At 34.6% G+C, this 26340-nt stretch overlaps 1 long non-coding RNA gene across 7 annotated transcripts in view; it reads right to left on the minus strand.

Moving 5' to 3' along the window:
- Positions 1-223: 223 nt before the first annotated feature.
- The window catches only part of LOC141488063 (uncharacterized), a 238222-nt gene continuing 212105 nt past the window's right edge, over positions 224-26340 (minus strand). For 6 of the 7 annotated variants that reach the window (XR_012468575.1, XR_012468573.1, XR_012468574.1 and 3 more), the window contains 4 exons: positions 11543-11645; positions 11142-11244; positions 3692-3769; positions 224-368 (listed from right to left, as the gene is read on the minus strand). This is a non-coding gene — a long non-coding RNA (uncharacterized LOC141488063). The remainder of the gene's footprint in view (positions 369-3691; positions 3770-11141; positions 11245-11542; positions 11646-26340) is intronic. The other variant, XR_012468577.1, reaches the window with a different exon arrangement.

Raw genomic sequence — 26340 nt, forward strand, 5'->3', positions numbered from 1 at the left:
GCACCTAGCCAATTTTATATTTCTAAGGAGTTTCTCAGGGCCCAGAAGGATATCAGGAACCGCTTTCTATACAGGAATTTCACAAACATTGATATTGTACTCCCATAGAAATGCTTATTTTATTCCAAAAGCTAAAAATAAAACAAATTAAAAGGAAAGAAATGAGATATGTTGTTTTTTATCTTTATATGCACAGTACCTCACCTAATGTTTTGTCTATAGAGAACTTTTTAAAAAAAGTTTATTGAATTACACTTAATTGATATAGACTGAGAAGCAAGAACTCAAGGTTGCAGTCTTCATCTTCATTAATAAGTTTTGTGACCTAGGTTCAGTCATTTTCTTTCTCTGGATCACTGTTTCCTTACCTGTAAAAAAAAAAGGTTAGATGCTATCTTGACTCAAATTTTTCAGCACACAAATTCTATGTGTCTATGATTCTATACTTGGCTTCCCAGATTGTGGTCCTGCAAATTCCCATGATACTTCAGGCTTGAAGATTTTTGCATAGCAATTTTCAATTTAAATTGTTCTTTGGTCAGAGCAACATTATTAAAAATGATAATATTTTTCATCATGGAGCTAAATTCCATAGCAAAGCAGTTTTTAATAGGACAGTTGGAAGGTAGCGAAACTCTCCTTCTGCTTTACAAAGTGCCCGATTTCTGTAAAGTCTTTGTCCTTTACAATCTTATATCTGAAAGATTTTCTATGAATGGTCGAAACTTTTAGTGTCATGTTTGCTCAGCAAAGCAAAGTTTGAACTCTACAACCAAATTGAGAACTTCCTTACTGTATGGAGAAAAAAGAATGTACAAATGACAAATTGCTTAAAATTAGCAATACTCATGAATTAGGAATGTTTTTGTTTAACACATTAATTGATTTGACAACTAATTCCTTCAATTAATTCCTTCATATCAGCAACTTGTTTTGGAGAGAATAAGAAGTTGTTAAGACCAGGTTCTGTCACTTAACTTACCATATGAAAAAGTCAAGTAACCTCTATGAGGCTCAGTTTCCTTATTAGTAAAATAGGAATTTAAAAAGTGTACCAGTTTTAGAATCAGAACACTTGGGTCTTAATCCTGGCTCTTTTATTATCTGATACAAATCAGTTTACTTCTCTGAGTTTCAGTTTCTTAATTTGTTAAATGGAAGCATAAAACAAGCATCTATTCTTAAAGTGTATTCCCTCAGAGTCTCTTGATACCCTTTTAGAGGATCCACAAAGGTTAAAAATATTTTTATAAAATACTATAATATATAATATTATATAATAACATACAATATTACACATTGTATTATTTTATTATGTGAATGTAATAATATAAAAGTTTCAATTTCTAATATTGTAAATGTCAATAGATGTGACCATTTAAAAACTGAAAGTTCTTTGGGGTTCTCAATTTTCAAGAGTATAGAGGGGACCTAAGACCACAAATTTTGAGAACATTTCGACTAGATATGATTCAGAAACCACTTAATCAGAAAGTTCATACATAAATGCCTTTTAATAAATAGGTATGATGAGTGGTATTTGAAAAAAAAAACTACTTAGAGTTTCTCAGTTTTTAAAGTGGGAATTTTAACTAGCAGTTTTGGTCCAAATGTTTTGTTCAAAAATACCAGCAGAGACCAATGATCTCTCACAATCACCCTCTTGGCTGCTGTGTATTCATTTCTTTCTCTGTCAAGTCAAGTATCCTTTTCCCCTGACTGTCCCTCCAAAATTTCCTCTGCTGCTGCTTTCTGCTTTCTTCTCACCCAGAGTCATAGCAGACAGACTCCAATCATCCTCTGACTGACTACAGAAAGACTGATTGACTGTTCTATCTCAGGAATATTAAAAAACCTCCTTTCATCATGACAATACTACTCTTCAGCTCCAAGTTTACCCTAGCCCCACTATCTTCCAGGGCTATGAAGACTACAGCAACCAGGATTCTCAATTAGGGCTTCATCACTTTTACCCTGCGTACAAGGAAATCCAAATCCCCAGTGACAGCTTTTATGGTTCAGTGAACTATATAATAATCAAAGGCCCCATTTATATGCAGTTATATCACATATTCAGCAAATCCATTGTTGCATTTTCTCCAACTCATACAATTTTCTTCTCAGGATATAAGGTACATTTCCTGAATCACATCTAGTGATCTACTCTCAGATATTGTTAATAATAGTTGTTATAAAAATGATTCAATAGAGGACATTATATTAAAGCATTTATGTGGTATGGATCTTCATTGACCATTGAATATTGGATGGTATGTGGATATATTAATGAAAAATTTATTCTTGCACTTACTAGAACTTAAGCACTTTGTAAGCTATAAAGCACTATGAAAAGGTGACTTTGTAGATAAATTATGTTATGTTTGACAACTAAGATGTCCTTAAAAATGCTCAAATTACATTTCCTAGCTAATGTGGCACTATAAAGTTTTGGTGCTCAACAAGTATTTTTGATGCATTTATTAAATTTAAGTAACTAGTCTAACAAATAGATTTAAGCTTCTTTCTTTATAATACATGACTTAAGGCTCCCTAAATTCTAAGTTGTCATAGATTACATCCAACCAATTGGACTGATCTCAGAAGAGTCACATTCCTCTCTAGAAAATCTTTAGATATGGTTTGTCTATATCCAAATTTCCACAAATTTGGGCAATTAGAGTCCTTAGATCCTGATCAATCATTCAAAATAACAAATGCATATCAACTTAAAAACAGCCTTTATCACATATCATGAGAAAAACTGAGGATCACAGAGATTAAGTGGCTTGCCAAGGATCACAAGGGTAGCTTGGTGGCACAGTGTACAAAGGTATCAAACCTGGAATCAGAAAGACTCATCTTCCTGACATCAAAAACTGGCCTTAGAAAATTACTAACTGTGTCATTCTGGGTCTCTCTTTCATTAAATGTAAAATAAGCTGGAGAATGAAATGGTAAATCACTCCAGTATCTTTGCCAAAAACCTCAAATGGGGTCATGAAGAGTCAAACTTGACTGGAAAAATGACTCAGCAACAACATAACAACTCCACAACTGGGGTTGGTAAGTAAGTAAGCTCAAAAAATTTGAACCTAGGTCTGCTAGAATTCAAGTCCAACCCCTTCTCCGCTTCTTTCAGACTTCTGGTATCATCTTGTGATTTAGATTCCCCCAAGAAAGAAAACGCACACATATAGATCACAGGATAGACAAGTTGTCCTGGTTCCCATTCAATCTGTACTGGCTGAATAATCCACTTAAATACAGGAAGTGGTAAAGTCCTACATGATCTTTTTTCTTCTTTATGTAGCAAAAATATAATTGGGGGAATCTAAAAACATATAGCCATGGCTATAAACCTTTTGCTGCTATTCTGACTGGGGAAACAGAGATGGGGATTAAGGAGAAACAAATTGCCATTCCTCCTTTCTAATCGAGAGACAGACTGCTTAGAAACTCCCCTTCTTTTTTTTGGAAGGTCCAACCCCTGAACTCTCAAACTTGGAGTTACTGTTGAGGTAAACTGAAAAATTAGAATTTCCCAGGTATTCTCTTTTCTGGGATAGAAAGTTGGATTCTGGATTATGTTTCATAGGAAATGAAACTTCCTCAATTTGCTGTGCATGAGATTGGCATTCAGGAACATGACTCAAAGTGCTCTTTTCTTGGGGAAGCATGTGCCTCCTTTTACCTTGTATTTCAGTAGTAACTCTGAGTACTCTTATGCTGCCATCTCTAGAATGGAAACATCTATTCTTGGTTCTTTGACCTGTAGAGGAAGAAAGAAAGGAGACAGGGACTTGAAGTCTAGGGACTCCCTTCTGTAAAAATACATGCATTCATTAATAACTACTGGGGTGGAAAGGAGAAATCTTTTCTTCTATAATGTCCTCTGGGGGAAAAGGTGCAATGGAAAAGGTAAAAAGGGAGAAAAAGAGTTGAGTAGATCTGTCAGCTTACAATTGTAGACCAACACAAAGTCTTAACCAGCCAAATTTCCTGGGGCTATCCCTCTAATAAAGATAAGTTGTCTTTTGTTCTCTCAACCATCAGTAGGCATATCCAAAACTCTCCAGGGGAGGTGCTCTTGTAACACCAGGCAAAAACTCACCATCCCAAAAGATCATTAAGTTGAACCAAAAGTATCCTGATCAAGTTCCCTTCTTTATATTTAATAAATATATTTTAATATTTAATTTAATTTTAGGTATTTAATAAAGATATTAATCTCCCATTTCTTTTTTCTTTTAGAACCACCATTGTTTCAGCTGCATAAGGACAGTGCATATAATCAAAAGGCAAATCTTAATATTTTGACAAGTATACATTGATATTTTGGGCAGTTTAGGTTCATTGACAACATATATTTGCTATAGAGTTCGGGCAGTTCAGTCCTTTTGACCTAGCCCCAGTCCACTAGGGGTTAGCATAAGCAAAAACTGATGGACAGGTGGAGTTACACAATACCAATATAAATATTCCTATATTCTATTCTTGTCCTCTTAGCAATTGGCTGTTTTCCAGTTTCCCTTTGTCTAATCCAAGTTCAATGAAGACACAAGGCCTTTAACTCTTTTAGGTCATTCCAAATGGGTAAATAAATATTCTAGAAAAGACCAATTACCTGACTTGTGGTTACAATGCAGCTTCATTTCCAAGAACCAAACCAAGTCTGGGACTTAAATGTGGCAGTGAGGTAGAAACACATGTCTCCTTGTATCCATGTTGGGTAAGTATTCCCTTGGTGGTTTGTAGATTATCAATAAACTCTATAATTAGTTTAAAAATGAGCTAATCTGACTCTCCATTGAAGTCATTTTATCAACCTGGCAAGAGTAGGGTTTTTGGTACAAGTCAGGTGACTGCTGGAGTCTATTCAAGTAAGTCCAATTACTGAAGTATACAAAGAATCTAAAAGTGGTTATGTCTAAGGAGTTCTTGTAAAACAAAGACCAAGGATAGCATAATAGTGAAACTCCACTATAGTTATTTCTGTGGAATACCAACTCTTAACTTAAAAAAAAAATCAGAATGTTTTCATAAACAATGACCATGACTATTTAGCCATATCCTTTAAATTTAATCCAAAAATAACAGCCCCAAATCTCCTTATTGCTCTATTGTTTAGATCTTATTAAATTATTTTCCTAAATCTAACTCTCCAATGGAATCTTTTCTACTTTCTCTAGATGTTGACACGTAAGGATTATTTACCATTTTACATTTTCATTGCCTTTCCCTGTGCTCTGCCCTTAATTCCCTGGGAGGTAACATGATTTAATGTTTGAAATCAGGGTTGGGAATAAGTTCTATTGCCACACTCTGTAATTAGCATAAAATCTACTTCACTTTTCTGTGCTATTTTAAAATTTATTTTTATGTTAAATGAGAGGGAATGAAATGTCTGCTATTTCAGAATGAAATCAATTGCAATTTTGTAGAAAAATCTAACTATAGTAACTATAGTAATACTACTAATGATCATGATCCTCATGCCTATTCTATTTTGAATTCACTCCTACAAATTATCATCCAGGTATAATGTTAATAAAAGTATAATATAATAATATAATATAATAAAAGTATAATCTTAATAAAATATTTATTTTCCAGAGACTTTGGATCTAGAACTGGATCAGGATCAATCTTAGGGAACTCCTCATAGAAATCACTGTTTGGCTCTGCCTCCATTCAGATATTTTGGAGAACAAAATGTGTTTCATTTTGAAGCACATGCAACCAAAAGAAAAATACCTTCAGCTTCCATCAAATACTCAAGCTAATTAAATATTAACTATGGGGCAGAATTATTTAACCTAACAAAAATGCAAAGGACTCACATCTGAAACAATAATCAGGGCAATCTCCTCTTTTCAATGAGCTTCAATCTCAGGTACTAATAACTTACTGATTGAGCCAATCCAAGGAACTGATAGTATATTTCCAATCAATTCTCTCCATCTAAGCACCCAGTCCTAGTTCTTTCAAAGATCAGTTTCAAGGCTGAATTACAGATGTTTAAAATGCCTGTAAATCAATCAATTAACAAGCATCTAAGAGCCTCCCAGGTGATGATAATGCTTGTCCTAAATTCTCAAAGAATAACAATCAGGGAAGTGATGTCATGACAAGTATGTGAATTGGATTTGAGTGAGTGGGGGCTGTGCTAAGTCACCAGATTCCAGAGTCATGTGGGTTCAGTGGTTAGGTATGGACCAGGACAATTGAAAATGAGCCTTCACCAAGGTCACACAGCTAGTAAATGCCAAGTAACTGGGGTCAGATCCGAAATCAGGTCATCCTGATGCAGTACTCTATCCACTGCCCCATCTAGCTGGCCCAATGAATGTCTAATAGGAAAGCAAGGAAAGAAATCCCTATCTTATCAAAGAATATTCAACAGTGACAGAAAAAAAAATCTCATCACTGGGGATAGTGAGCAACCAGGACTATATTCCATGCACAAACTAAAAAAAAGAAACCATCTAATGCACCATCAAAAGGCAAAAACAATTGCATTTCCTCAGGCCAACCTTAGTTTTGATAGCCACATACCTCTTCTTTATTCTCATTCTGTGATCAATAATCATTCTTTTCCCATTGTCTGTATTGTAATTTTATCCTAATCATTAGAAACAGCAAGTCATCTTATGAATGTTGAAGCTCATTTTTGCATGACCAGAAATTGTAAAGAGTTATAAGAATGGGAAAAGTGCTCTCCAGTAAAAAAATATTTGATGGGGGGGGGGGGAGCAGGTGGAAGAAAGATCTTGCCTAAGAGAAGGGTGATGAGAAAATACTAGGAATAGAGGCATGGCAAGAGAATATATATAAGAATATATAAGATTGGTAAATCTTAGTCAAAAATGGAGACAGGCCATCTTTGAAAAGTGACTAGTCCAAAGGAGAATCTGAGAGAAAAGATTAGAGATTAGAAGAGCAAATGACCAGCTCAATTTGGGTGACTATAGAAGCAAAGTTGAATGACCCATTGAATTCAGGTAGTCTTAATTATTTTTTTAATTGTGGTTTTCAAAGTTTCTGAAGGTTTAGCATTTTGACCTTCAAGAGAAAAGTAAGATGTAGTTTCATTTCAGAGAAAAAAGGAAAAAATCTACTTTGAACACAACATATAACAGAATTAACTAGATAATATTGGCTTTCTTTTTTCTCATTAACATATGCTTTTTTAAGGATTCATATAACATACAGTCTCATGGAAATAACACTGGTTTCTAGTCTTGACTTTACTGATAATGGTCTAGCTGTGTGATTGAGCATGTTGCATCTCTTTGTGCTTTTGTTTTCTCATGCATAAAATGAGCTGATATCAGAGTAGATGATCTCCCAGTTCCTTCCTGCACTAAAATTCTGAATTTATATAAATTTTCCCACCATAACTGATCTGCCTTTTAAAGATAATATTAGGAAATCATGATGCTAAGACATAAGGCAATGGGGCATGTAGAAATGGACTATCATTGAATGAGGATTGGTTAAACAAGTTATGGTACATAAATTTAAGGAAATACTACTGTGCTTTAAGAAATGGTTAATATGATGACTATAGACATGCAAAAATGTTTGTATTGATGCGAAGTGATGTAAGCAGAATTAGGAGAACAATATGCACATTGACTACAACAGTTTAAATGGAAATATCAGCACTGGTAGTGAATTCTTTGAAGTTATGACAACTATGTTCATCCACAAAAAAATGGAATATGAATAAACACTGATTGGTCCCAAAGATACATGAGAAGATATGTCCCAGGAAATAAGGGGCATCAGATTTTTCAGTACATTTGTTATTTTTGCCATTCTTCCCTTCTCTCCATTTTTATTCTTTATTATCAAGGAAAGCTCCCTAAAGGGGGATGGAGTAGAAAAGACAGATAATCTAGGAAATAAAAGTGATGTAAAAATAAAAGATAATGGGCCTGCTAGGTGGCACAGTGGGTAGAGCACCAGTCCTGGCGTTAAATCCGGGGTTCAAATCCAGTCTCAGACATTTAATAATTACCTAGCTGTTTGGCCTTAAGCAAGCCACTTAACCCCATTTGCCTTGCAAAAAAAACCTAAAAAAATTAAAAATAACAATGTAAGTTGTTGTTGCTGTTTTTTGGGGTAGTCTATTACACCATAGAAAAATGTCCCAGTTGCTCCAAGTATCTTTATTTTCATGAATATTCCCCTACCTTCAGTCATAACTTTTATTTAGTTGTAAAATAAATGATATCAGTGATCTAAAGGACAGTTATCAATTCTCCATCTGCTTCTGCTACTGAAGTCTAGTCAAACAATACACAGTAGAATTCATCAAGGTTAATGTTCAATTTTTTATTTAAGTGTTACACGAGTCATTTCTAGTTTCTGAGGTCAAGGGAAGTCTGCCATTGTACCCATTTCTCCTACTGCCCTGAGCTCTTATTCCACAAACTATTTTGATACAAGGTCCTATATCCCACCTACTTAGGATGCCATCTTCCCTTATCACCAAGAGGAGCTGAGAAGTTAGCCCTCTTAAATCGCCTTTTGGTACATTATAAAACAAATACAAGAACATTGATTTAAATGAGTAATGTTAATTTTATTTTCTGTTAATGGCCTTCTTTTTACCCTTTCCATTTAACTGAACACAAGTGTATGTATTCTAAATGCAGTTATTTACCTTTTACATATGAGACTGACTCTCAGGTAATAAATACACTGCCCTTAATATTTTTGAGAGTGTAACATTTTCAGCTATTGGGAAAATTAACCTTTTCCTCTAAGAAAGAGCATTTCTAGACTTTGGGTTTAGATTTTTAAAGAGGATTGGTGTTGGCAAACACATACAAATTACTCTTGTAAATAGTAAATTGGAATAATGACTTGAAATACCATAAACTCATTTAACAATATATGTGTCAACAACAGTAACAACAATGGCTAGCATTTATATACTGCTTTGAGGCTTATAAAGCATTTTACATATATTATCTCATTTTTTACAACTAACAACAATCTTGGAAGATAGCTGCTAGTTGGTGGAACACTTTACCTCCTTAAACTATTTTATGCTTTTGATGTTTAAAGGTGGCATATTCCTAAAATAATGAAAACTCCCAGAAGTCAGGGAAAGTTTTTCATTTTGCTCTTACAAATCTTAATGCCTTGAAAACAGTAGACCAGAAATATGGCCAGAAAGGACAATAATCAATGCTGGAAGAAGGGATGTGGGAAATCTGGGACATTAACACATTGCTGGTGGAGCTGTGAACTTATCCAACCTTTCTGGAGAGCAATTTGGAATTATGCCCAAAGGAAAACAAAAATGTGCATACCCTTTGATCCAGCAATACCACTACTGGGTCTATACCCTGAAAGGATCATGAAAATGGTAAAAAAATCACTTGTACAAAAATATTCATAGCAGCCCTGTTTGTGGTAGCAAATAATTGGAGAATGCCCATCAATTGGTGAATGGCTGAACAAACTGTGGTATATGTATATCATGGAACAGTATTGTTCTATTTGAAATCAGGAGGGATGGGAATTCAGGGAAGCCTGGGAGGATTTACATGAACTGATGCTGAACAAGATGAGCAGAACCAGAAGAATAATGTATACCCTAACAGCAACATGGAGGCAATGATCAACCTTAATAGACTTGCTCATTCCATCAGTGCAATAATCAGGGACAATTTTATGGTACCTGTGATAGAGAATACAATCTGTATCTAAAGAAAGAATTGTAGAATTTAAACAAAGATCAAAGACTATTACCCTCAATTTAAAAAAGTTATCTTATATATTATCCAATTTTGCTATCTCTCATATTTTTTATTTTTTTCCTTAAGGATATGATTTTTCTCTCAACACATTCGATTTTGATCAACGTATAAACAATGTAAAGACTATCAGATTGCCTTCTGTGGGGGGTCGGGGAGAGAAGTGAGATTGGGAGAAAATTGTAAAATTCAAAACATTACAAAAAAGATAGGAAGAACCTACTGCTGTATATAATTGGAAATAAACAAAAATATCTATATTTAAAAGAAAGAAAATAATAGGCCAGGATTTGCAAACCATTGAACAAATTAAATTAGATAATGATTAATTCTTTCTTTTATTTCATGTTGTTTCAGACATGGTCTTAGGTTAACTACAGGGTCTAGAAAGAAAAACAAACACCATAAGAAGAAAATATTACAAGGATTAAATGAGGACATATACAATAAATTAAAAGAAAACTATTTAAAATGTAGCTCAGGGGATCAGTAGGAAACAGTTTCCAAGATTCAGGGGAAAAGGTTCATTAATTACTCAGCAAACACTAATTTGCCTAATTCCAAGATCTAAATTGGCTCTCCCATCGATGCTAAAGGATAGTCATAAGAATAAACACACATATATATGGTTCTCAATCATGTATAAGCTGAATGAAAGGAAATAAGATTGTGCTTGTGGAGCAAGGGTACCAGATAATAGAAAAAAGAACTGGATTCTAACCCCAGTCTGGCCACTAAACTAGTGATTCTCAAATATTTTGTTCTCAGGACCACTTTACACTCTTAAAAATTATTAAGGACCTCCAAAAATTTATTTATGGCTGTGTGGATTGAAACTACCAATATTTCCCATATTGAAATTGAAACTGATAATTTTGTTGAACTATTCATTCATTTAAAATATTGAAAATCTCATTACATGTTAACATAAATAACATATTTAGATTAAATAACTATTTTTCAAAACAAAAAGATAAATTAAAAACTTGGCATCATTTTACATATTTTTGCACATCTCTGTAATGTCTGGGGTAATAGAAGATAGCTGCATTCTCATATCTGCTTCTGTGTTCAGTTTGTTGAGATTGAATCTGTTTTGGTTTGAAGAATATGAAAAAAAATTAGCCTCACAAAAATATCTGGTTGGAAAAAAGGAGGAGTGTTTTAATAGACAAATAATATCTTAATGTTATTATGAAAATAATTCTAAAACCCTGGTGAATCTAGTTTACAGGTTACACTTTGAGAAACAGGAGAGTTGTTCAGGATAGTAAGGAGAAAGATGGTCAAGAGAGAAAATTTAGATGTGAATGGGGTTATCCTTTCCAGTTCTGACACTTTATAAACTTAAACTTGGTTCATGCTTACCTTTTGTATTTAATGTTCTTGGAGATCAACTGAAAAACAATCTATTTGCCCATTCCATTCTTTTGTATATATATTAATGGAGGGACCTTAGAAAAATGAGGACCTAGAAAGAAAGGGAGTTTGTGAGAAATGTGAGTTTTAACCAAGATGGGATAGGGTTAATGTTTTTCAATGTCAAAATCTCTTCTGAAGGAAATAATGAGGTAAAGTCTACTGACTCCATTCTTGGGTATTGGGGCTTCCAACCAACCAAATCTGCCTGCTGAAACTAGGCAGCTTGCCCTGATTTAAAAAAAAATCAATACTATAATACTCTGAGGAGAGTTTGACTACTTGGGAAGTACAGGGAGCCTGAATTATCTTATACGGGTGTCAAGAGAAAAAGAAAAAAACAAACAAACCCCTCATCAGTCATGTTGAACTTCAAAATCTTCCAGTATTCCATGTTCCTGATACCACATTGTCTTACCTTGCCCTCATCATAACCACCAGTACCACCCTTCCCTATAATTAAAAAAAAGAGTTGTTATTGAAAGAAATGGAGGAAGTGAAATGAATATTTGATCAAGAGAATACTTATAACTAATACAACAATATTCTCTAACATATACTATTAACAATAGCTGAAATACCATATTCTACTGCTTCATCATGGCCAGGAGGTGATCCCATAATTTTGTAAAGTTATGATAGAGACACAGTCAAACAGATTGAACTATACTAGGTTCAAACAGACTGAACTATGTTGTAAATGTTATAAGTAGAGTCCCAATAACAAATCAAATCTAATTTCATATAGTCTCTCCCATTTGAATGCTAGCTCTTTGAGGTCAGGGACTGATTTTGCCTTTCTCTAGATCCCTAGCATTTAGTACAGCGTTTTATACATAGTACTTTATCAATAGTTGTCAATTTAACCTAATTTGTAATGACTGGATAAATACTCATGAAACAAACAAAAAATCCCCCACAAAATACCCTGAATCTGGTGTACCCACTTTTTATTTCTATGGTGATGCTGAGGACTAGTAGGGAGAGGGAGAGGGAGAGATGTACTCGAAATCACCAAGTTTTCACATGGTTTAGGTCTTTTGACTTGACTTCTTTCAAAAAATATGGAATTGTTGTCCATTAAACAATGAGTGGACATTCTACTGAGGAGCTGAATCATATCAATCTTGACATTTTTGTTATAAACAATACCAGAAAAAGTGACTAAATGAAAGGATGACTCATAGATACTTATTGGAGAGGCAAAGAAAATAATTGGTAGAGTTGTTTTTATCGTGCACTTAAAAGCAACAAGAAACATAATTTCATGGAACATTTGGCCATCTTTTATTGCTGTATTTATTCATAATAAAATTTGTAAAATGACTACCATGAAAATAAGAGCAGCTTATGCACCAGCACAGTTTGTAGAAGATGTAGAGGTAGAGAAATTCTATTAAGAATTCAATAAGACCTTAGAAATTGAATCAAGATAAACTTTGATATTCAGAGACTGCAAGCAAAACTGAGCTAGGTGAGGATAATAAAAAGCATATAAATAGACTTGGGTCAGGAATAATGAATATAAGAGGACAATGACTAGTGTAGTGCACAGAAATCTCATGTCTCTATATCATGAATATTTTCTTTGTAAAAATATCCCATAGGTACTGGATATGGTGGAAAATACAATACCAAACAACATCACCAAAAATTATATTTTAACAGTTAAATTATACTTTAACAGACAAAGATTCATTGTCAGTGTGGGAATCATACTTGAATCAGGTATTTGTGTTTTGTCAGATCTCCAACTCGATAAAACAAAGGTAAGAAAATATAAAATTAGAAGAAAATATTGAATTTAATTAAAATTTATTGATACAATGATATTCATTTAAAATAACTACTGATCTATTTAAACAAACTATCCATAAATGAATAATGGATGGCAGAAATTGTGTGAACACCAATTATAATAATATTGTTCTGAAGCTTAAGGGACACAAATCAATTACACTGCAAAGAAGCCAAAAGAACTTACTTGACAAAGTAAGAGAGAAATGGTAGCCCAAGGTAATAACAGTTGTAAAATTTTATGAAAATGGATGATGAAAAGATATGAGTAGAGAAAAGCATTGAGGAGGGTAAAGGAGGGCAAAATAGATTTAAAGAAAAAATGAATGATCCAAAGTCATCCTGAGAACATTTACAAGAAATGAAAGAGAAATGGAAAATATCTGTGAAGATATTAATAACAAACTATTTTTACTGTTAAAGACAATAGTATCACCACTCGTTAATATTTTAATTTTCCAATTATATGATATGAAAGTTTTTCAACATTCATTCATTTGCATATTCATAAGATACACATTTTTCTACCACCCTCCCTTTCTACCTCCCACCCCACAGCAACAAATTGTCTGGTAAAAGTTGCATATGTTCATTTGTGTTTAACATGATTACATATTAGTCATTTTGTGTATGAGGAATTAGGACTAAGGAAAAAGAAAGAAGACCATTGAATAGAAAGAAAACCATTCAGATTCTGTGGGGTTTTTTTCTTTGTTTCATTTTGTTTTCCCTGGATATGGATGGCGTTATCCATAAAAGGTCTCCTAGATCTCTGAACTACTGAGAGGAGTTATATCCATCATAGCTGGTCAACACATAATGTTGTTAATGTGTACAATGTTCTCTTGGTTCTACTCCCTTCATTCAGCATCAAATTGTGTAATTCTTTCCATGCATCTCTAAAGTCTGACCATTCATGATTTCTTACAGTACAGTAATATTCCAAAGAATTCGTGTACTATATAACTTGTTTAGTCTTTCCTCAGTTGATAGGCATTCCCTCAATTTCCAGTTTTTTGCCACTATAAAAAGAGTTGCTATAAATATATATTTTAATTATTTTCCAATTATATACAATAGTAGTATCCTTTTTTGTAAGGTTTTAAATTTTACAATTTTTCTCCCACCTTCCATTTCCTCCCCCCAGAAGGCTTTCTGATAGTCTTTACATTGTTTCCATGCTATATATTGATGTAAATTGAATGTGTTATGAGAGTAAACATAAACTCCCCTCTCCCCCCCCCACCCCCACAAGAAGATAAAAGGCCTCAAGAATAGGGAGAGAGACAAAAAAAATGTACTTCAGTCTGTGTTCAGATTTCAATGCCTTTGTCTCTGGGGTGAGTTGTTTTCTTTATCATAAGTCCACCAGAGAAGTTGCTCCAATATTTTCCCAACAGTTGCTATTACTAGCTGTACCTCCAGTCTATTCCTCCCCACTCTCATTTATTCTATTTTCTCTCTCTCTCTCTCTCTCTCTCTCTCTCTCTCTCTCTCTCTCTCTCTCTCTCTCTCTCTCTCTCTCTCTCCTTTCATTCTGACCCTGTTCAAAAGTGTGTTGAATCTGAGTACCCTCTCCCTTGATCTTCCCTCTCTTCTATCGCCTATTCCCCCCCTTCCCTCCTCCCATTCCCCCTTATCCCATCCCTTTCTTCTCATTTTTCTCTAGGGTAAGATAGATTTCCTCACCCTATTAAGTGTGTATGTTATTTCCTCTCTGAGCCATTTCTGATGAGAATAAAAGCTCACTCATTCTCCCTTGCCTTCCCCCTTTCCATTCCATTGAAAAAAGCTTTTTCTTGACTCTTACATGAAATTTCTTAGCTTCTTCTTCATCTCCTTTCCTTTCCTCTCAGTCCTTTCCATTATTACCCATTGACTCCATCTTTTTACTATATTATACCATTATATTCCACTCCTTCCTATGTCCTGTCTATATATACTCCTTCTAACGGCTCTTATAAATGAGAAAGTTCATATGAGTTATCAATATCTTCTTCCCATGTAGGAATACAAACAGTTCAATATCATTAAGTTCCCCATAGTTAGTCCTTCTCTTCCACCCCACTATGGTTCACCAGAGTCCTGTACTTGACAATCAAACTTTCTGTTCAGCTCTGGTTGTTTCAATAGGAAAGTTCAAAAGTCCCTTGTTTCATTGAAAGTCCATCTTTTGCCCTGAAAGAGGATGTTCAGCTTTGCTGGGTAGTTGATTCTTTGCCTTCCAGAATACCATATTACATTCCCTATGAGCCCTTAATGTAGATACTGCCAGATCTTGTGTAATCCTGACTGTGGAGCCTCAGTAGTTGAATTGTTTCTGACAGCTTTTGGAATTTTCTCTTTGATTTGAGAGTTTTGGAATTTGGCTATAATATTCCTGGAAGTTTTTCTTTTGGGATCTCTTTCAAGAGGTAACCAGTGAATTTTCTCAATTTCAATTTTACCCTCTGCTTCTAGGATCTCAGGGCAATTTTGCTGTATTATTTCTTGTAAAATGAAGTCTACGCTCTTCTCCTGATCATGGCTTTCAGATAGCCTAATAATTTTTAAATAATTTCTTCTAAATTTGTTTTTGAGATTGGTTGTTTTTCCAATGAGATATTTCACACTTTCTCCTAAATTTTGGCTTTTTTTTGGAAGAGTTTTATTTCTTCCTGATTTCTCACAAAGTCATCAGCTGCCTTTAGTTCCATTCTGCATTTGAAGGAGTTATTTTCTTCAGTGAGCTTTTCTATTTCCTTTTCCAGCTGGTCAATTCTGCTTTTTAAGGCAGTCTTCTCCTCATTTGCCTTTTGTTTTGCTTTTTCCATTAGGCCTAAACTAGTTTTTAACATATTATTTTCTTCAGTATTTTTTTTTGTATATCTTTCACCAAGCTGTTGATTTAGTTTTCATGGTTCTTCTGCATCGCTCTCATTTCTCCTCCCAATTTTTCTTCCATCTCTTTTAATTGCTTTTAAAAGTCTTCTCTGAGCTCATCCACAGTCTGAGCCCATTTTCTATTTCTCTTAGAGGTTTTGGATATGGAAGCTTCAATTTTGTCATCTTCTGAGTATGTGTTTTGATCTCCCATGGGACTAAAGTAATTCTCTATGGTCAGATTCTTCTTTTTCTGTTGTTTACTCATTTCCTCAGCCCAAGACTAATTTAAAGCACTTCCAAGGCTTTGGAATTTTGGGGGGGTGGGGGACACCCCACTGGGACCTATATATACCTCCAAGGTCTTATGCTCTCTTGCTTGTGCTTTGATATGTAGATTGCCCCCTTACTTCCTTCTGCCCTGGAGCTATAAGGAGGGATCCAGCTTGTCTACTTAGTATGGAAACCCAAACTGCAACCTGGATCTGAGTGTACGCTAGCAGCAGAGTCCCATCCAGAGGGAGAGCACAGAAATCTCTGCGGACTTCCCTTACTGTCTCTGGGGGTGCAGGCTGCTTTCTCCACATTCGTGCTGCAGATTCTGCAGCTGGTGTTCCTCACTCCACACTCATTCTGGTATAGCAGAGTTCTCTCATTGCCCCTTCAAGCTATTTCCAGTGACATCTGGGTTGGGCTGGGCTGAACTGCTGCCAGCCATTTTTTTTCCAACCCCAGGTCCTGGTGAAACACACCTTTCCCGTGGAACTTATAAGTTATCTTGGACTGGGAAAATGTATCACTCATTCTTTGGCTAGAGTCATAATTTGTTGGCTTTTGGAGTTTGGGGGGGGAAGGAATTCCCGGGAAATGCTGCCTTCACGCTGCCATCTTGACTACTCCCCCTGCTATAAATATAGAATCACCACTCTTGGATAGTAATATTATAGTCCCAGAAGTATTTAAAGAGAATATAGAAATGCTGCTAAAGCAGATAAAGAATTTATAATAGAAAAATATGAACTGGGTCCTCTTGAATCTAAGACTGAGAGATGACATATAAGCAATTCGAGCATTCTACTGGAATTCTTGCATTGCATCATGAGAAAGACCATTTAACATGTTTCAGTAGAATGTACTGTCAAAAATTCATGAAAGAACATGGACTAGGGTCATGCTAGATGGACCAGGATGGATGGGTTATGATCATCATCATTTCAGAACACATTAAAATCAATTAGACAATAATTAAACCATAATTCTACCTGAGTATTTAAGCATCTCAAAATTTTTGAAGTGGTTCAAAAGTATTAACTGCTTTAAGATAAACAACATTCAGGAGGCAATTAGGTGACACAGAGGATAGAGCACTGGTCCTGGAGTCAGGAAGAGCTGAGTTCAAATCCAGCCTCACACACTAAATGATTACCTATGTGACCTTGGGCAAGTCACTTAACTCCATTTCTTTGCAAAAAACAAAAAAAGAGATTGGCACTATGGGCATTATTACTATTTTATAGATAAGGAAAAGCTTCAAATACAGTTAAAGAAGACTCAGTCATGATCATCATTGAATAAGCATCAGAGGAAATGTTTGAAAAGTCATCCTTGCTATAAATTCTGCATTCCATGGGATATGCAACATTTTCTATACGTCTATTATTACTAAAAAGTTCATAGTGCATTTTCCAGGGAATTCCCTCTATATATGAAGATGCAACCCATCCATGCCTAGACAGTCTGAATGACTTTTGACCACACTGGATCAAGCTAGTACATTTGGATTTTCTTTAATTTTCTTGCTATCACAATGATTACCAGTGGAGTACTTGGAAAGTTCATTGGTTATCCTTCACTCTTCTTATGTGATTTCTTCAATTATAAATTCCAATCCAACCCAATATAATAATTATTGAAGTCCTGCTATATGATAGATGCTGTGCTGAGTGAATACAAAGACACACATATAGTTCTTTTCCTTAAGGAACTTTTTCTATTAGGAAAACATTATGTATTCAGATTAGTAAAAATAAACAAAATATATATATACAAAGTACATATAAAATAATTCCTGGTAGAAAAATGAAACAACTCCTGTAGCACAATTTATTTGATCTGAACTTTGATAGACATTAGAGATGCCTTGAGCTGGAAGTGGTGAAAGATTGTGATCTAGGAATGAGGAAGCAAAAGTGCAAAGAAGGGAGATGGAATGTCATATATAGGGAAGAGCAAATATTCCAGTTTGGATAATCCAAGGATGTGCCTGTTTCAGGGAAAATCTTGGTGTCAATAAAAGAATTTTGAAATTCCTCAAAAGCAATCCAGTCTTCTCTCCTTTTTAATTATGGGACCAGTTCACTACTAATGTTTTGTCTATATAAAATCGAAATATATAGAAGCATACATAAACTGAAAGAAATGCTTAGAGCATGTTTGTTCAACAAGAGACATTTTTGAGACTTGTCTACATTTGTTTTTTTCTTCCCTATATAGATGTTAAGTTAAATTCTTTTGAATTATTATGACTCTAATTTAGTAGACTCTGCAGGGATCTGGTGGGGGCAGCCGGGTGGTGCAATGGATAGAGTGCTGGGTCTAAAGTAAAAAAGTCATGAATACAAATATGGTCTCAGACACTAGCTGTTTGACTCTTAGCAAATCACTTAATCCTGTTTGCCTCAGTTTTCTTACCTGTAAAATGAGATGAAGAAGAAAATGACAAACAACTCTAGTATCTTTGCTAAGAAAACCACAACTGGGTTCATGAAAAGTCAGAAAAAAGCTGAGCAACAACAATGATCCCTCTATAACTTAGTATATAGTCTTCAAGAATTACTATTACTAATAATAAAAATGACAACTCTACCAAAACTAAACTACCTGTTTAGTGCCCTACCAATCAAAATTCTAAAAAATTACTTTAATGAGTTAGAAAAAGCTGTAAGGAAATTCATATAGAGAAATAAAAAGTCAAGAATTTCCAGGAATTTAATGAAAAAAAGTGCAAAAGAAAGGGGCTTAGCCCTACCTGATCTAAAAATCATATTATAAAGCATCAGTTATCAAAACTGTTTGGTATTGGCTAAGAAATAGAGTGGTAGACCAGTGGAATAGACTAGGTACAATAGCAGGAAGTGATTATAGTAATCTACTGTTTGATAAACCCAAAGAGTCCAGCTATTGGGATAAAAACCCTCTCTTTGATAAAAACTGCTAGGAAAATCGGAAGTTAGTATAGAAGAAACTTAGATTAGACCAACACCTCATACCCTTTACCAAGATAAGATCCAAATGGTTACAGGATATAGACATAAAAAACAATACTATAAGCAAATTAGAAGATCAAGGACTAGTTTACCTGTCAGATCTATGGAAAGGGGAGCAGTTTATGACTAAGGAAAAGTTGGAGAACATCACCAAAAACAAACTAGATGATTTCTATTACATTAAATTAGAAAGCTTTTGCACAGATAAAACCCACAGTAACCAACATCAAAAGAATTGTAGTAAATGGGGAAACAATCTTTATAACTAATGATTCTGACAAAGGACTCATTTCTAAAATATACAGAGAACTGAGTCATATTTTTAAAACAAAAATCTATTCCCCAATTGACAAATGGTCAAAGGATATGCAAAGGCAATTTACAGATGAGGAGATCAAAGCAATTCATAGCCATATGAAAAATTTCTCTAAATCATTAATTATTAGAGAAATGCAAATTAAAGCTTCTCTGAGGTACCACCTCACAACTCTCAGACTGGCCAATATGACCAGAAAGGAGAGTGATCATTGTTGGAAGGGTTGTGGGAAATCTGGGACACAATTACACTGTTGGTGGAGCTGTGAACTCATCTAACCTTTCTGGAGAGAAATTTGGAACTATGCCCAAAGGGCAACAAAAATGAGCATACCCTTTGACCCAGCAATACCACTACTGGATCTGTACCCTGAAGAGATGATGAAAAAGGGTTAAAAAATCACTTGTACAAAAATATTCCTAGCATCCCTTTTTGTGGTGGCAAAGACTTGGAAATCAAGTAAATGTCCTTCAATTGGGGAATGGCTTAGCCAACTGTGGTTTTATGTATGCCATGGAACACTATTGTTCTTTTAGAAACCAGGAGGGACAGGAATTCAGAAAAGCCTGAAGGGATTTGCAGAACTGAGGCTGAGTGAGATGAGCAGAACCAGAGAAACACTGTACACCCTAACAGCAACATGAGGGTGATGTCCAACCTTGATGGATTTGCTCATTCCATCAGTGCAACAATCAGGGACAATTTTGGGCTGTCTGCAATGGAGAATACCATCTGTATCCAGATAAAGAGCCATGGAGTTTGAACAAATTTCAAGGACTATTCCCTTTAATTTAGAAGAAGAAAAACAGATATCTTATTGTCTGATCTTGTTATCTCTAAGACTTTTTGTTTCCTCCTTAAGCATATGATTTCTTTCTCATCACACTTAATTTGGATCAATGTACAACATGGAAACAAAGTAAAGACTGACAGATTGCTTTCCGTGGGGTGGGGGAAGTAAGATTGGGGGAAAAATTGTAAAACTCAAGTAAAATCTTTAATTTAAAAAAAAGAATTACTATTACTGAAAAATTTTGATCTTTTTCCTCAATGACTAACATTTTTCCTACCCAAACTCACTTCTTAATACTCTTCCAACCCCATCAACCCCATTATATTCTTCTCATTTCTTTGAGTCTGAACCACCAAGTGCCATTGTTCAAACTTTGTTCTGTCCCCTAGTGACCATTTCCTTATTTCTGCCCTTCCATACTATATCACAAAATTCCTATTTTAAAGGTACCTTATCCCCTTCTGTTGTGCTCTTTGTAATACCTGCTCTATTCACAACAAATGTGCTTTTATCTTAAATTTTTCTTTTCCTAATCAACTTCTCTCATTCATTGAGACTTGGTCCCCTCTTGTAGCTTAACTGGCTACCCTTTCTAATACTGACTACATTGTCATTCATACCTCTGACTTAATGGATGGATCTCTGTCACCATTCAGCTACCTTTTCTCCTTTGAGGTTATTAAGTCCATCTTTATCCCTGAATCAAGAATCTAGCAACTATGTGCCATCATAGTATCCTGGAGCTAGGACATGCAAAACACTCTCTTTTCCTCAATGAGTTCCTACAATGCATTTTGATACTTCCTCAAACAATCTAACTTTCTAGTTTTTCAATATGCCCCTCTCTCATGAATGAATCCTACACCCCACTTTATCTAGACACAGAGATAGCAACACCATTGGTCTTGCTACTACCCACAAGTGTTCAAAACCATATTTGTGAACTCTGGGATTCCTTTCTCTGATCAAAATGTGTTTTTATTCACTCTCTCCATCTGCTTTGAATACCCTAACTTATTTTTCATCCTCACCATGACTTCCACTTCCTTTTTTCCCCCCTGAAAGAGAAGACCCTCTCCTTCCTTCCACATCTTAATCCTTTGGTGACCTAGTTCACCTCTACTCCTTGTTCTCTTATCAATAGGTTTCTCATAAAATATGCTTCCTTAACTTTTTTTCAAATGCTACTGAATAAATCTAAGAAGATCATGAAATCATGTTCACTAAGTTCACTACAAATTTCTCCTTTATTGGATCACATTTCTGTTTTATGATATCAACTACCACAAAACAATCCTTTTATAGGCTCCCTAATTGACTTACTGTCCCACTTATGACAACAGCTTTTCCAAAGCTTTCCTCATCAAACTTTCCATGGTTCTTCTTCTCCCTACCCTCATAGCTGAAAACCTTGCCTCATATTTCACCAAAAACAGATGTCTTATATCTTATATCTGCTTTATTATTGAATATGCTCTTTCTCATCCTCTCCTCATCTCATATTACTCACTTGCCTACTGCTACCATCTCCTTCAACCCTGTTTTACAAGGAAAAAAATGGCCATACCATTGATCCCATTTTTTCATATCTTCTCTAGTGGATTTCTCCCTTTGTCATCCTCATTTTCTTATTTATCGTCTATTTTCTGTGTATTCCCACTTGTGCCCCTATAGGTTGGTTCCCTACTGCCTATCATCATATCCATATCTCCATCTCCCAAATGCCAGGTATACAGTACAGTTTAATGCACATAGAATCTAGTCAATAGATAACTGATAGAATCAATGAGAAAAATATAGCTAGATTAAGGCCTATACTATTAAAGAGATTAAATTAACCACATAGTTTAGACCTTAGATACATCGAAGTATCAGAGTATCATATACTGAATGATGTGCTTAGGGGGTCATCATGTTTCAAATATTTCATCATCCATCACTGATTTTTCAAGTTTCACTTTCTTCTTTCCTGAACACTGAGAATTTCTTTTTCTGACTATACTCTAAATTATAAGCTCTTCCAAATGAGCACTGTTGGTTTAAGGCATATTTTACCCCAGATCATTTTTCAAGATATAAAAAATGAGACTAACAAGGATAGTAATCCCTTTGGCATTTTTCATGTGCCTTCTTAGAATGAAATGCTTTTGCCGTTTATCATCTTCCTTTATTTTGAAGCCATCAGCCAATTTTCAAGGCAATTTGAGTTCATTTTTGCAAGTGAGACTTCAGAAAATATTCTGTCAAGGGCTTTAGGACAACTGAGATAAATGACATCTACTACATTCCTCTCATACTAATTACCACATTTATGATTTGATTCAAAGAGGATACATTTCTCAGTGGCACATTGTTCTATGTAAACCTTAAATGCTGTTAATACTCATGTTTTCCCTCTCTTCTAGGAATGTATATCATGACTATTTTCCTGACATTTGTTTCCTTATCATGGTGTTACTCTTGAAACTCTTTTATATTATATACATATATATAATATATATTAATGTTACTAGTTTACTAAGGATTGAAAAGATAAACGACTGAAATAAATGCATTTCAGTTCTTCTTAATCAGCTAAAGGACTGACAAACCATAATGACCTGCTGTCCATTTTTTGTACTGTCTATTTTTTGTACTGTCCCTCTAACTCCTATGGTTTTTACATTGGTAAATAAAGCTTTGTTTTATTTTAAAATGTATAATAAAACCTTATTTGCAAAACCATTATTAACTCAGGTGCTATACCAACAGACAGCCTATAACCAGAATCAAAAGGTAATTGGAAAGGCCCTTCAGATAGCTGTCAAAACCTTTCCAACTTGATCTTGCCTTTTTATGAAGGGTTGTCAAAAGCTAGATTTTGATTCCTGGGAAAATATTCTAGAACATTTTAAAGAAAAGGTTAGTTAACAACTGGAAAAGTAAGCAGTAATTACAAATAGCCAACAGTGTTCCCAAGAAGCACCATGCCAGATTATATTAATGTTAAAAAAAAGCTTAACCAAGCTCTTTATAGCTTAAGAGGGAGAAAGCCATATTAATAAAATAGTAAATTAAGGTAATGTTATTAAAAGTTTACTTAATCTGTATCCCAAAGAGATCATTAAAAAAGTGAAAGACCCATATATTAAAAATATTTATAGCAGCTCTTTTTGTAGTGGCAAAGAAATGGAAAATGGGGATGTACATCAATTGGGAAATGTTTGAACAAATTATAGTATATGAATGTGATGGGGTACTATTTTTCTATGAAAAAATCATAAGAGGGGCAGCTAGATGGTGCAATAGATAGAGCACCAGCCCTGGAGTCAGGAGTATCTGAGTTCAAATCCAGCCTCAAATACTTAATAATTACCTAGATGTGTGGCCTTGGGTAAACCACTTAACCCCATTGCCTTGCAAAAAAACCTAAAAAATAATCATAAGTGGGGTATTCCTGGGTGGATCCAAGATGGAGACTTGAAGTTAGAAAATTCCTAGAGTTTTTTCCCAAAACAACTTTGGATGAAGCCTCTAAACAGACACTAAAGAGACAGAACTCAGAGGAACTACAGAAAAGATCTATCTCAAGTGAATAAAAAGGGAGTGTAGTCCAGCATAGGCAGGAGAGCTTGGAAGCCTGCAGGAGATGCTTACCCATAGTACAGTCCAGATCCTAGTTCAGCAGACAAGTGTTACAGCAAATCAGCAGGTAGGGTCACAGAACAAGGTTTAAGCCCTAGAATGCTGGTGCTACATTGGGCTACTCTAGTGGAGAGAACAAACTATGAGCATCTGAGAGCAGAGTGGTAAGCCAGGAATCAGACCCCCAACCCCCAGCACAAAAAGCTTGGAACTACATCCTTGTGCCCTAATAGCAGAGCTCAGCCATTAGAATGAGTAAAAAAATCAAAAAGAGCATTAACCATAGAAAGCTACTATTCTGATAGGGACGATAAAAACATCATCTCAGAAGAGGAAAGCAGTAACAAAATGCCTACATGTGAAGTCTCAAAGGGGTTTATGAATTGGTCTCAAAACCAAAAAGATCTCTTGAAAGAGTTTATAAAAGATTTTAATAATCAAAGGAGAGAAAGAAGACAAATTAAGAAAAGAAATGAATCAATGCAGGACAATTATGAAAATTTTGCTGAAGAAAAACAGTACATTTAAAAGTAAAAACAAACAAGTGGAAAAGAGAAATAAAATCTCCTTTCAAAGTAATATTGATCAATTGAAAAAGTATAGAAACTCTTTAGAAGAGTAATATAAGTACTTTTAAAAAGTAAAATTAACCAATTGGAAGAGGAAACATAAAAGCTAACTGAAAAAATAAAACCATCCAAACTAGAAGTGAATAAATAAAAATTAATGACTATAAGACACCAAGATTCCATACAAAATCAAAAGGTTGAAAAAATAGATGAAAATGTACAGTACCTATTAAGAAAAATGCAAAACCTAGAAATAAGATCTAGGAAAGTCAATTTGCTAATTATTGGTCTACATCAAAGCCATGATCAGAAAAAAAAGAGCCTGAGCAATATCTTTCAGGAAATTCTCAGGAAACACTGTCCTAATATCCTAAAACAAGATGATATCACAAAATAAAAGAGATTCCCGCAAATAAAAATTCCAAGAGATTATTGTAGTCAAATTTCAGATTTCTCAGTTAAGGGTGAAAATATTTCAAGCAGTCAAAAAAGAAGCAAATTAAATACCAGGGACCCACAGTCAGGGTTATACAGGACTTATCAGCTTCAATATTATAGGATCTAAGAATATGGAATATATTATTCCAGAAGGCAAATGAGCTTGGATTACAACCAAGAATCAACTACCTTACAAAATTCAGCATATTCTTTTGGGGGGAAACTGAATAGAGGTCTTTCAAACAGAACTGATAAAAAGAAAATTTGGTCTTTGAAGGCAAATATTAAGAGATGCAAAAAAAAAAGATAAATTAAAAAAAAGGCAAAAAGGCTAAATTGTCTACATCCTGAATAGGAAGATTATACTTTTAACTCTTGAGAATTGTATTTCTCTTAGGACATGAATGAAATGAAAGTAGCATGATTAGACAGAAAGGATGGATATAAAATTGATTATGATGTGATGATACTTTATCTCAGGAGGGTTATACTTCTATTGTGAGTGAACTTGGACAGAGGGGTGTATATTGATTATGTTGTGATGATGCTACAGCTCTTGAGAATTGTATTTCTATCAAGACAGTTAAAAGGAATATACTTTGACAGGGGATGGGGATACAAAGACAGGTATAAAAGAAGACATTAAAAAAAGGGTTATACTAGGAGAATAAGGTGGAGGCATTAGAGGATAAATAACACCACATGAAGAGGAACAAAGGACCTATTATAGTACAGGGAAATAAGGAAGAGGGTGAACAAATCTTACTCTCAACAGTTTGGGATCAAGGAGAGACTAACATACATCCCCAATTGAATTTTGAAATGTATCTTATCCTTCAGGGAAATAGGAGAGGAAAGGGGAAAGGGAAGATTGAAGAGGACAGAAGTAAGAAGCAAAACAATGGGGAGAAAGTAAAAGGGAAAAGGAGAGAGAGAGAAGTACAAGTAGGGAAAACATAGGATGGAGGGAAATACAGAGTAATCAAAATTATAAATACAAATGGGATGAACTCTCCCATAAAATGGAAGTGGATAGCAGAGTGTATTAAAAAAGAGAATCCTTTAATGTATTGTTTACAAGAAATACATTTGAAACAGAGAGATATACACAGGATAAAAATAAGAGGTTGGAGCAATATATATTATTTTTCTAGGAAATATTCCTAGAAAAAATAAAAATGCAGGGATAGCAATCTTGATTTCAGACAAAGCAAAAGCAAAAAAGTAGTTCTAATTAAAAGGAATAAAAGGGAAATTACATCTTCCTAAAAGGTGCTGCAGGCAATGAAATAATATCAATATTAAACATATATGCACCAAATGGTATAGCTTCCAAAATTCTTAGAGCAACTAAATGAGATACAGGAAAACATACACAGCAAAATTATATTAATGAGGACCTCAATCTCCTGCTCTAGTAATTAGATGAATCTAATCACAAAATAAACAAGAAGGAAGTTAAGTAGATAGAATTTTAGAAGAT

Source organism: Macrotis lagotis, chromosome 5, assembly GCF_037893015.1.
Source record: "Macrotis lagotis isolate mMagLag1 chromosome 5, bilby.v1.9.chrom.fasta, whole genome shotgun sequence".
In the NCBI taxonomy this organism is placed as follows: domain Eukaryota; kingdom Metazoa; phylum Chordata; class Mammalia; order Peramelemorphia; family Peramelidae; genus Macrotis; species Macrotis lagotis.